At 39.2% G+C, this 13,394-nt stretch overlaps 1 long non-coding RNA gene across 1 annotated transcript; it reads left to right on the top strand.

Annotated features, from left to right (window-relative positions):
• Positions 1-8,133: 8,133 nt before the first annotated feature.
• On the top strand, positions 8,134-13,394 carry LOC113053537 (uncharacterized). The gene is made up of 3 exons (XR_003277241.1): positions 8,134-11,905; positions 12,169-12,444; positions 12,601-13,394. It is a non-coding gene; the product is annotated as an uncharacterized LOC113053537 (long non-coding RNA).

The following is a 13,394-nucleotide window of genomic DNA, read 5'->3' as shown; positions in this document are numbered from 1 at the left end:
TTCCTGTGCTTGTCAGTTTTCTTATTCGCACCGAACACAGATGCACACACTTGCACACAACAGAGAGGGGGAAATCAGGTAGTTGACAAATAAAATCCAATCCATTCCCATAATCACAAGAAAATTTATAATTATACATCGGGGAAACATAAAATTGTGTTCTTTTACATTTTTCATCAAAGAAATGTACCCCAGTTTCCACAAAAATAGTAGCAGAAGAGTTTTCAATATAAGGAATATAATAAATATTTATTACTGAAATATTATTTTCTGAAGATTTTTTGAAGGATTGTGTGACTGAAGACTAGAGTAATGATGCTGAATTTTTTTTTTTATTACTCAATTTCTCTATTAACCTATTTAAATTGATTTAAACTGACATTTGAGTACAAATGTTTTTTATGCTCTGTAAATTCATAAAACTAGATTAATAAAATACATGCCATGAAACATCTGCATTCTTGTTAAATTATATAACATGAGAATGTAGTATTTTTACTGCAAGTATTTGTATTAAGACCACAAATTTTGTGAGTGAAATTTTCTACCTTGTCAAAAGGTTTGAAAAACCCCAACACATTATTTATACTTTCCAGAATTGTGACTGTGTGTGTGTGTGTGTGTGTGTGTGTAACCTTGGTGTGTGTGAAGTCCAGTAGATGTCACTGCAGCAGCAGGACATCCAGCTGAGTCTTCCTGCCCTCTAAATCCTGATATATTCCCCATCTCAAGTGCGGTTTAGAAGCCTCTGGCATTTTCAATGTTAAAATATGTGTAAAAATCACCCACTCAACCCACCGTTTTACTCCCTTAAATTGCATATGAAATATGTTTATTTTTGAACTCGTTCAAGTGTGAACAAAATTCCCCTTCATGCCTTTTTTCATTTTCAATTTAGAAATACACTCACGGCAATTTCCTCTTAGAGGGGCTTATATATTAAAACCACATCACATTTCATGATCAGAGTCAGTTTTTTTCTGTTTGTTGTGTGGAAATTGATTTGGATAGTAGACATTGTCTTTTTTTAAATCAAGCTTTAAGGTTTAAATTTCATTTAATATATAAAGAAAAAAATGGATTTCAGATGCTTATATAAATATTATTTTGAAGATTGTGGGTAACTAAACAGTTTTGGTTCCCATCGACTTCCATTGTATGGACGAAGAAATTAAGATACAGTGCATGTCAATGGGAACCAAAACTGTTTGGTTACCCAAATTCTTCAAAACATCTTCATACAGGTCTGCAATGACGAATTTTGACAGAATTATTATTATTATGAATTATCCCCTTAAACATCCTTGTGATGAGTAAAATGGGTTTTTACAAACACAAATAGCAAAAATTGCACTTAAGATAATTATAAAGAAAACATGGTTAAAATAGCCGACAACAGCTTGACTTTTCATGTGAACTATCTATCAAAGTTTTGTCTTTTTAAATTGCAAACTGCTTTTGTCCTCACTTTCACAGTTGTGGCCACGCATGATCAAAACTGGCCACCGAAATCTTTTATCTGTCAAATCAAAGCGAAAAAAAAGCACATGCTCCTGAATTCGACGCGATTTGTTGCAGAGATTCAGAGAAAACAGTCTATTAACGCTCATATGGAGCCGTCCGTTGCTTGCCACCTTTCATTTGCATAATTTAATGAATTCAATTCATTGTAATGCAATACAGAGAGCACGGTGAACATGAAATGACAGTTTGAGTTAATGAAATGTGTTAACGGTATCATCATTTACTTGTATGTTAATTAGTCCAATTAATTTCCAGTGCACGGTAATCTGAATATTGTAATAGCACTGTGAAGTCAGGTGGGGAGAGGGGCATATTGAAACAAGGCCTATGAATCACCACATCCTCACCTTTCCAAGCCACTACCCAGAATCCTCCAGTCACCAAACTGGCCTTCCTCATATTGGAGCCGCTGGCCTTTATAGCGCCAGATAAAAGCATGAGCAGTGCAGCTGATAGCCGAGTTGTGTTTGGATGACTTCTTTCTGACCTTCTGTGATGTCCGGTTCCTCTGATAGAAGGAAAGTGATATATTCCTGTAAAAGCAGCGGCCGCGGTGCGAGGAGATCGATGGGAGGCCCGCCGCAGACCCCCGGCCACGCTACAGCTCTGATAAGTGAAATCGCTCTGGTGTGCATGGGCCACTTTCTGCTGGACCGCACAGATAAAAGCAGCCGGTGTTTTCCAGCAGGATCTGGAAGGGGAGGGAGACTCAAAAGAGTCGATGCAACTCTCCAGCTGCCATTGCTTTTGTAGTAGTCACCTTTTGTCATATTCAGTGTCCAGCTGCTTTAAAACAGCCTCGTTTCTGGGTGGTTTGCATGTCTCCTTTGACTGACACATTCATTTCGGGTCTTGGGGTCTCTAGTAATGAGATGATGAGCTGAATCAGATTAAGGAGACATGAGATATGGGCAGTTTTGAGCGGACTCCAGGTAAACGCTGATGCATGGTCTCAAACAAGCCAAGCCAGAGACCCCCAAATAATTCAATTAAAAGACAGCTTTTAATCGACAACATAAGAATTTTATTAATAACATTATCACACCATAAACTACAAATAAAAAACAGTACAGCACAGTAACAACATCTAAAAAAGACATTTCGAACTGTGTGGGTATGACTGAAATTCTCTTTATTTATTTACATAAAGCTGAGGGAGAAATGAAGAAATATGGTTGAATCTTCTGGTTTTGAAGTGTGGAGAGGGTTTGCTGAAGTGTATGGGTAAAATAAGACTTTTCCCAGTGTTGGTTTGAGCTCAGGGGCAACGACGGTAGCGAAATACAGTAGGTTTAAAAGTAAAATCAACAGAGAATTTAGCGGTCGACGTGTTATTTCAGGTTTTCTCTTTCATCTGTGCAGCGGTTTGTGGTTTGAGGTGGCTGTCTGTGAAGTGCTGGCTCTGGACCGGCCCTCTCACTTCAAATTAGAGTAATTGGACCCAGTCTTCCACCTTTTTTCATTTCAATTCATGCGCAAAATATATAAATAAGATAACTGCGGATTTAGCAGGCAGGCAGAAAGCCCACACAGAAATAACATAAAGGCATTTGTGACACAATTTGATATTCCTGAGGGAAAGGGCTCCTGTAATGAGAACAGTTGGTAGAAATGGGTTATTTTATTATATTTACCTCAGGATGTAGCACATTTAAAAAAACCTGAGGTTTCATCTCGGTCTCTCCCATTTAGTCTAACTGCTTCTCTGAAGCGCGCGCGCTCTCTTCCTTTCTGTGGCTTTTGAGGTGGTTAAATATGAGGCAGTAATTTCCCAAAATGGCCACTATTCAATGAGATTGAAAGAGCAACAACTTTGCGAGGAGGGTCTTGGGAATCGTTCTGAGAGCTGCATTCATGTGCCATGTGCTCTGTGTTTCATTCAGCCACTTTGTGCTATTCACATACATTTCTACCCATGGTGTCTCTCAGCTCTGGTAAATGTGTTGATACTTGGGCCTAAATGTATATTGAAACATATGCCATGAGAATCCCTGCCTCAGTCACATTCACCAACATCCTGCTGTGATATCGAAAACCTGTCGTTGAAGTCCATATTACACGATATACACAGCTTATAGGGCTAATAATTGAAAAATATAGGGAAGTAAAGTTAAACAGCACTAGAACCTGTGCTTACAGTAATGTATATGTGTGCAGAATTCTGACTTCAGAATACAATGAAATATAAATATCATTTCAGATGCAGCTTCTGTTTAAAGAGTGTGTCTGTTGATGTTCAGAAACATCTGATTGGTAGCAGTCTTGTTGTGACTGATTAAAGCAAATGGTTAAATTTAAGTATTTGACATACAGTAAAATCCAACACAGATACCTCAAGTAATTAAAAATCACCCTTATAAAGGTAAAATATGTCCCTGGAAATCTATTCCAGGAGACAAATATGGCCCATTCATTAATGGAAAACTTGTAGCAAATCCTGGTTTGTTGGTGTGTCTCTAATTGTGCTAGCACATACACTTTATTTCCTTTCTATTGATTGTTTACTTTAAAAAACAGAGGACTAAATTCTGTAGATGAAGGGGCAGACAGCAGATTGGCCCCATAGATTGCTAAATGAAAGTTTAAAGATCTTGTAGTGGTAACGAACTTGAAAGTTATAAAATAAAAAAAACTACTAATAATAATAATTCAAACTCATTTTACAAAGCTTTATTTGTCTATTCTATTCTATTCTATTCTATTCTATTCTATTCTATTCTTATGCATGTGCACACACACTTTTTAAAAGTTTATATTTTTTTCACAAGGGTTGTCGTAAATCTATCTACACAGTAATGTGTTTATGTTATTTGAATGTAGTGGAGCTCTGTTTCTTTGGATGACGAAGTCAAGCTGCTTCTATGGTGGAGAGTTTGAGAGTTGCTTTCTCCTCTACGTGTCTTTAGGGAGCGAGAGCGCTCTGCATTCACCGCACACGCGTGTCCTTGATCAACTACAGAACTGGCATATGCTGAAGCTGATCGTTTTCCGCAGGCTACTAGGCTCAGCATGCACCAACTCAATAACCTGATATTCCCCCACAGCTGAATATGGCCAATTTTGCAGTAGGTCAGTGTTTTTTTCCCCTTTTTTTTTCCAAGCAGAGACAATTGTGTGACCTCCCTCTATGGTGCCAGCAGGACTCAAGAGTGTGTGTGTGTGTGTGTGTGTGTGTTAAGGGCAGGAGTCTGAAGGTGGTGGGGAACCAGTAGAAGCTGAGGCAAGGTGGGTATTATGCAAACGGTGCCCCTGCAGTCCCAGAATGCTGTGCTCTGGATTGTCTCTGCCTGAAAGTTTCCTGCCATTATTGGTAATCTGCATTAAACTGAGGTGTTTGGGTGGAGGCGAGATTGAGAGATGCGGAATTGTAAATGGAAGGAGGGGGGAAAGAACACAACACACAATTGCTTGATGTGTTTTGCTCTGGCCGAGAGATGTGTTCTGTTCACAGGGTCTAATTAGGTGCTCTCTTGTTTCAGAGGAAATTACCGGTTTTCTATGTCTATACTTTTCAAGGGTGGAAAATTTAAATAGTTTATACTTTGTCATTGTTGTTTGTTTAAGAGCTGTTTAAGCGATACTTTGCAAACATCAGTGTTACTGTTGCTTATACTGAAGATTTAAATATTAAGTTGTGTACTGCTATACTGGGATATTCATACCTCTCTTAAATTGTGTGACTTGATGAGGAAAGGTATGCTACAACTTTTGTCTGGCGGACCAAAAAAATTGGTTAAAAAATCCATAGACTAACAATAGTACAAACCCGATTCCAAAAAAGTTTGGACACTGTACAAACTGTGAAAAAAACAGAATGCAATGATGTGGAAGTTTCAAATTTCAATATTTTTTTCAGAATACAACATAGATGAGAAAATGTATAATTTTAAGGGAAAAATAAGATGATTTTAAATTTCACGGCATCAAAATCCCCCTGGCACATGACATGGTATGGCCTAATGAGCTGGCTCCCAGATATAGGTCTCCTCAGCCCTTAGCCACTCCTTTTGCCCAACCAGGAAGGGACCGCCCCCAACAGGTCCAGGTCACTCAACATAAAAAAAATATGGAATTAGTGCACTCCCTGTAAATCAAGATCAAGGTAAAGCAAATTAAACCAAATCAAAACTGTATTGTGATCCTTATTTAAATAACATAGTTTAGATGCCTGTAAATAATGAGTGCAACAAACTAAAGAGGTGAATTAGAACCATAATCAAATGTTTTGAATTGAGGTGATGTTACCCTGTGTGGCCGTAGCCATCACAGGGACCTAGGTGTGCTATTTGATAGCAATCTTTCCTTAGAAAGCCACGTTTCTAGCATTTGTAAAACTGCATTTATCCATCTCAAAAATATATCTAAATTACAGCCTATGCTCTCAATGTCAAATGCAGAAATGTTAATCCATGCATTTATGACCTCAAGGTTAGATTATTGTAATGCTTTATTGGGGATGTTGCTCTGCACGCTTAGTAAACAACCTACATCTAGTCCAAAATGCAGCAGCAAGAGTTCTTACTAGAACCAGGAAGTATGAACATATTAGCCCGGTCCTGTCATCGCTGCACTGGCTCCCTATCAAACATTGTATAATTTAAAATAGTTTATTACTTATAAAGCCTTGAATGCTTTAGCACCTCAGTATTTAAATAAGCTTCTGTTACATTATAATCCTCCACATCCACTGTGTTCTCAAAACTCAGACAATTTGAGAATACCTAGAATATCAAAATCAACTGCAGATGGCAGATCCTTTTCCTATTTGGCGCATAAACTCTGGAATAACCTACCTAACATTGTTCGGGAGGCAGACACACTCTTGCAGTTTATATCTAGATTAAAGATACATCTCTTTAACCTGGCTTACACATAACATACTAAAATGCTTCTAATATCTAAATCCGTTAAAGGATTTTTTGGCTGCATTAATAAGGTAAACCGGAACTGGGAACACTTCTCATAACACCCAATACTTACTACATCATTGTAAGAATGGCATCTACGCTAATATTAGTCTGTTTCTCTCTTATTCCAAGGTCACCGTAGCCACCAGATCCAGTCTGTATCCAGATCCGAGGGTCACTGCAGTCATCCGGATCTAGTACGTATCCAGACCAGATGGTGGATCAGCACCTAGAAAGGACCTCTACAGCCCTGAAAGACAACGGAGACCAGGACAACTAGAGCCCCAGATACAGATCCCCTGTAAAAACCTTGTCTCAGACGACCACCGGGACAAGACCAACAGGACAAGACCACCGGAAACAGATGATTCTTCTGCACAATCTGACTTTGCTGCAGCCTGGGATTGAACTGCTGGTTTCATCTGGTCAGAGTAGAACTGGCCCCCAAACTGAGCCTGGTTTCTCCCAAGGTTTTTTTTTCCATTCTGTCATCGATGGAGTTTTGGTTCCTTGCTGCTGTCGCCTCTGGCTCGCTTAGTTGGGGTCATTTCATCTACAGCGATATCGTTGAATTGATTGCAAATTAATGCACAAGACACTATTTAAACTGAACAGAGATGACATCACTGAATTTAATGATGAACTGCCTTTAACTGTCATTTTGCATTATTGACACACTGTTTTCCTAATGAATGTTGTTCAGTTGCTTTGACGCAATGTATTTTGTTTAAAGCGCTATATAAATAAAGGTGACTTGACTTTACTATTTTTCACCGCAGCATTGGGGGAATAGGTGATCCTCTGCCCATCTTGACTTCTGAGAGACACTGCCACATTGAGAGGCTCTTTTTATAGCCAATCATGTTGGCAATTTACCTAATAAGTTGCAAATTGATCCTCCAGCTGTACCTTATATGTATGTACATTTACCTTTCCTGGCCTCTTATTGCTAACTGTCCCAACTTTTTTGGAATGTGTAGCTCTCATGAACACTCTAGCAACATTCTAGAGACTAGGTAAAACACTGAACACTCTAGCAACATTCTAGAGACTAGCTAAAACACTCAGAACACTAGCAACACTCTAGCAACTAGCTAAAAATACTCAGATCACAAGCAACACTCTAGAGACTATCTAAAACACTGAAAACTCTAGCAACACTCTAAAGACTAGCTAAAACACTATGAACACTCTAGCAATACTATAGGCACTAGCTATAAATACTCAAAACATGTTAGCAACACTCTAGAGACTAGCTAAAACACTCTGAACACTCTAGCAATATTCTAGAGACTAGCTAAAACACTGAACACTCTACCAACACTATAGGCACTAGCTTAAAACACTCTGAACATGTTTAACAACACTCTAGAAACTAGCTAAAAACACTCAGAACACTCTATCAACACTCTAGAGACTAGCTAAAACACTCTGAACACTCTAGAGACTAGTTAAAATACTCTGAACACTCTAGCAACACTCTAGAGACTAGCTAAAACACTGAACACTAGCGACACTAGAGACTAGCTAAAACACTCTGAACACTCTAGCTAGAGACTAGCTAAAACACTCTGAACACTAGCAAAACTCTAGAGACTAGCTAAAACACTCTGAACACTCTAGCTAGAGACTAGCTAAACACTCTGAACACTAGCAACACTCTAGAGACTAACTTAAACACTCTGAACACTCTAGCAACACTATAGGTACTAGCTAAAACACTCAGAACATGTTAGCAACATTAGAAACTAGCTAAAACATTCATAACACAATAGCAACACACTAGAGACTAGGTAAAACACTCTGAAAACATGTTCTGAGACTAGCTAAAACACCCTGAACACTCAAGCATCACTTTAGGATCTAGCTAAAAACACTCAGAACACTAGCAACACTCTAGAGACTAGCTAAAACACTGAACACTCTTGCAACACTCTAGAAACTAGCTATAAAAACTCTGAATACACTAGCAACACTCTAGAAACTAACTGAAAACACTGAACACTCTAGCAGCACTATAGGGGCACTAACTAAAAACACTCAGATCACTAGCAACACTCTAGAAACTAGCTACAACTCTCAGAACACTCTAGCAACACTATGAATTAGCTAAAACACTATAAACACTCTAGCAACACTACAGGCACTAGCTAAAAACACTCAAAACATGCTAGCAACACTCTAGAAATTAGCTGAACACTCTAGCAACATTCTAGAGACTAGCTAAAACACTGAACACTCTAGCAACACTATAGGCACTAGCTTAAAACACTCTGAACATGTTTAGCAACACTCTAGAAACTAGCTAAAAACACTCAAAACACTCTATCAACACTCTAGAGACTAGCTAAAACACTTTGAACACTCTAGCAACACTCTAGAGACTAGCTAAAACACTCTGAACACTCTAGGGACACTAGAGACTAGCTAAAACACTCTTAATATTAGCAAGACTAGCTGAAACACTCTGAACACTCTAGCAACACTCTAGAGACTAGCTAAAACACTCTGAACACTCTAGCTAGAGACTAGCTAAAACACTCTAGCAACACTCTAGAGACTAACTTAAACACTCTGAACACTCTAGCAACTCTATAGAAACTAGCTAGCTAAAACGCTCTGAACACTCTTGCAACACTCTAGAAACTAACTAAAACACTCTGAACACTCTAGCAACACCATAGGCACTAAATAAAAACACTCAGAACACTAACAACACTCTAGAAACTATCTAAAACTCTCAGAAAACTCTAGCAACACTATAGGCACTAGCTAAAACACTCTGAACACTCTTGCAAAACTCTAGAAACTAACTAAAAACACTCTGAACACTCCAGCAACACCATAGGCACTAAATAAAAACACTCAGAACACTAACAACACTCTAGAAACTAGCTAAAACTCTCGGAAAACTCTAACAACACTATAGGCACTAGCTAAAGCACTCTGAACACTCTTGCAAAACTCTAGAAACTAGCTAAAACACTCTGAACACTCTAGAGACTAGCTAAAACACTCTGAACACTCTAGCTAGAGACTAGCTAAAACACTCTGAACACTCTAGCTAGAGACTAGCTAAAACACTCTGAACACTAGCAACACTCTAGAGACTAGCTCAAACACTCTGAACACTAGCAACACTCTAGAGACTATCTTGAACACTCTAGCAACACTATAGGCACTAGCTTAAACACTCAGAACACGATAGCAACATTAGAAACTATCTAAAACATTCAGAACACACTAGAAACACACTAGAGACTAGCTAAAACACTGAAAACTCTAGCAACACTCTAGAGACTAGCTAAAACACTATAAACACTCAAGCAACACTACAGGCACTAGCTAAAAACACTCAAAACATGCTAGCAACACTCTAGAAACTAGCTAAACACTCAGAACACTCTAGCAACATTCTAGAGACTAGCTAAAACACTCTGAACACTCTAGCAACACTATAGGCACTAGCTTAAAACACTCTGAACATGTTTAGCAACACTCTAGAAACTAGCTAAAAACACTCAGAACACTCTATCAACACTTTAGATACTAGCTAAAACACTTTGAACACTCTAGCAACACTCTAGAGACTAGCTAAAACACTCTGAAAACTCTAGGGACACTAGAGACTAGCTAAAACACTCTTAACATTAGCAAGACTAGCTGAAACACTCTGAACACTCTAGCAACACTCTAGAGACTAGCTAAACACTCTGAACACTCTAGCTAGAGACTAGCTAAAACACTCTAGCAACACTCTAGAGACTAACTTAAACACTCTGAACACTCTAGCAACTCTCTAGAAACTAGCTAAAATGCTCTGAACACTCTCGCAACACTCTAGAAACTAACTAAAACACTCTGAACACTCTAGCAACACCATAGGCACTAAATAAAAACACTCAGAACACTAACAACACTCTAGAAACTATCTAAAACTCTCAGAAAACTCTAGCAACACTATAGGCACTAGCTAAAACACTCTGAACACTCTTGCAACACTCTAGAAACTAACTAAAAACACTCTGAACACTCCAGCAACACTATAGGCACTAAATAAAAACACTCAGAACACTAGCAACACTCTAGAAACTAGCTAAAACTCTCAGAAAACTCTAGCAACACTATAGGCACTAGCTAAAACACTCTGAACACTCTTGCAAAACTCTAGAAACTAACTGAAAACACTCTGAACACTCTAGCAACACTATAGGCACTAGCTATAAACTCTGAATATGCTATCAACACTCTAAAAACTAGCTAAAACACTCTGAACACTAGCAACAGTCTAGAGCAGGGATAGGCAACTTCGGTCCTGGAGGGTCACTGTCCTGCAAAGTTTAGCTCCAACCCTAATTAAACATACCTGAACAGAACACTGAACAATCAGTGTTTTCGGGATTACTAGACAGATACAGGCAGGTGAGCTTTTATGAGGGCTGTAGCTAAACTCTGCAGGATAGTGGCACTCCAGGACCGGAATTGCCTATCCCTGGTCTAGAGACTACCTAAAACACTCTGAACACTCTAGCAACACTTTAGGAACTAGCTAAATCACTCAGAACACTAGCAACACTCTAGAGACTAAATAAAACACTCTGAACACTCTAGCAACACTCTAGAAACTAGCTTAAAAGACTGAACATGCTAGCAACACTCTAGAGACTATCTAAAAACAATCAGAACAACTAAGCAACTGTATAGCCATGCTTGACAACTGCCAAAAACTTCTTCGTAACTTTATCACAACCCCCTTAAAAACAATAGCAAAAAAAGAAAAAAAAAACTCATGGGGTTTTTCATTTACAGCTACATAACTCGCTGATTAACTACCATAATAAGATGCATCATTGTGGAAACTAACTAGCTAGCTTCCCGAACATGGTCACATCTCTGCTGTTTGAACTACATTGGTTAATCATTATAGGGCCGTTGTTACAGTTTTTCCCCATTGCTTAAACCCTATAGACCCATGCTTAGACTAAAGTAACACAACTTGAAGCTTTTGTTACCATACCTCAAACACATGTACCCATACCTTACAAAAAAGCACTGCTTTGCACTCTAGTTGCAATTCTGCAACACACCTACTCCTTTAAGCAACACACCTTGGTCCTGCATACTACACTCTATTTCATACATAAGACACTTCATTCAAAAATGAAATCTCAGAATGCCTTTTGGAAAACACATGTATCCAAAATACAATACAAAAAGCCCCCAGTTTAGCCATTTCAAGAACGTTCCAAGCATGGATAGAGGAAGAGGAAGATGAAGATGAAGAGGAGGGGGAGACAAGGTCAAGGTCGAAGAGGCCATGCACGGACCCCTTTTTCTGATGATATAAGAGCAACTTTGGTAGACCATGTCATCAACCATGGCCTGACTATGAGGGAAGCTGGGAAGAGAGTCCGCCCACATCTAAGCCGCTTCACAGTGGCATCTGTAAGAAGAACATTCCAACTAGAAAACGGGTATGACTTCACCTCTCTACATTCTACTCTACTCAGATGGTATTTACAGCACTGTACTACAGTATATCACATTACCACATCACGTGTACAGGGTATTGCAGGGTGCTAATGCTCCTTTTGCAGCCAAAGTGATAGCTTTTGTAAAACATAACATGATTACTCATATTGAGATGTTTCAGTACAGTGGATGATACAGTATATACAGAAAAGTAATGTAAGAAAAAGCAGCAAACCGATAAAAATTTGTGGTTGCATTTCTCTAGAATGACTTGAAAACCTCCTGGGGGAGGACGCCAAGGCCTGTTCACACAACAGCAGGAACTTGCATTGTGGACCTAGTAAGGGCAGAAAATGCCATCCATCTTCACCAGCTATGACAGAAAATACTTGCAGACAGGCAAGTGTTCAACAACATCAACCATGTGAGCATCACCACCATCAGACGCATCTTGGGAAAACACAACATCACCATGAAGCAGCTCTACAGGGTCCCATTTGAGAGGAACTGCGTCAGGGTCATAGGAATTAGAGCTGAAGATGTACGTTTAACTGTCCTTTACATTTACAATACAGTATTGGTGAAATCCAGTAGCAGCTGAATATGTGCCATATCAGTACCACATGGATCCATTCAGAGAGCTGAGGGTTCTGTATGTGTAGCACTGTGGTACCGTAATATGTTTTTTATTTTACAGAGAATCTTGGCCATGGATGGAGCTGCACAGCCTCATGAATTCATTTTCATTGATTAAGCTGGATTCGACCTGAGCAAAACAAGACGACGGGGTCGTAATGTAATTGGCCAAAGGACAATTGTGCACATCCCGGGGCAGCGCGGGGGAAATGTCACACTGTGTGCTGCCATAAGCCTTGGAAGGCTTCTGCATCATGCAAAACTAGGTACATACAATAGCCAACAAATACTCACATTTCTAGATGCCCTCCATAATATAGTTGTACAGAACAGACCAGATCAGCCCAGGTTTGTGGTGGTATGGGTTAATGTCAGTTTCCATCGGGCTGCTCTGGTCCAGGCCTGGTCCACCAACCACCATCAATTTGAAGTGGTATACTTGCACCCTTACTCACCATTTTTAAACCCTATAGAGGAATACTTTTCGGCTTGGAGATAGCATTTATATGATCGCAAACCACATGCCCACATGCCTCTTCTGCAAGCAATGAACATGTCTGCGGCAACATTCAGGTGACAGCAATCCATGGATGGTTTCGACATGCGAGGGTATATTTCCCCCGGTGCCTAGAAGACATTGCTTGCGATGTCGATGAGGTCCTGTGGCCAGACCCCAACAGACGGCGGGATACATGAGCCCACGTATGCACAATTTCCATGATTTTTTGTGTTTACAGTATAGTGTGTTTTTTTTTTATCTGAATTCATGTTACTGCAATGTACAGTGCTACAATTTACAATATTGAGTAGGCCTATTATTTTTTTTTTAATGTTTGAAAATGTGCCTCCTGAAAA

The sequence above is a fragment of the Carassius auratus genome, chromosome 34 (genome assembly GCF_003368295.1).
Source record: "Carassius auratus strain Wakin chromosome 34, ASM336829v1, whole genome shotgun sequence".
In the NCBI taxonomy this organism is placed as follows: Eukaryota; Metazoa; Chordata; class Actinopteri; order Cypriniformes; family Cyprinidae; genus Carassius; species Carassius auratus.
Note: the sequence above shows the minus strand (reverse complement) of the source record. Positions and strands in the feature narration are given on the sequence as shown.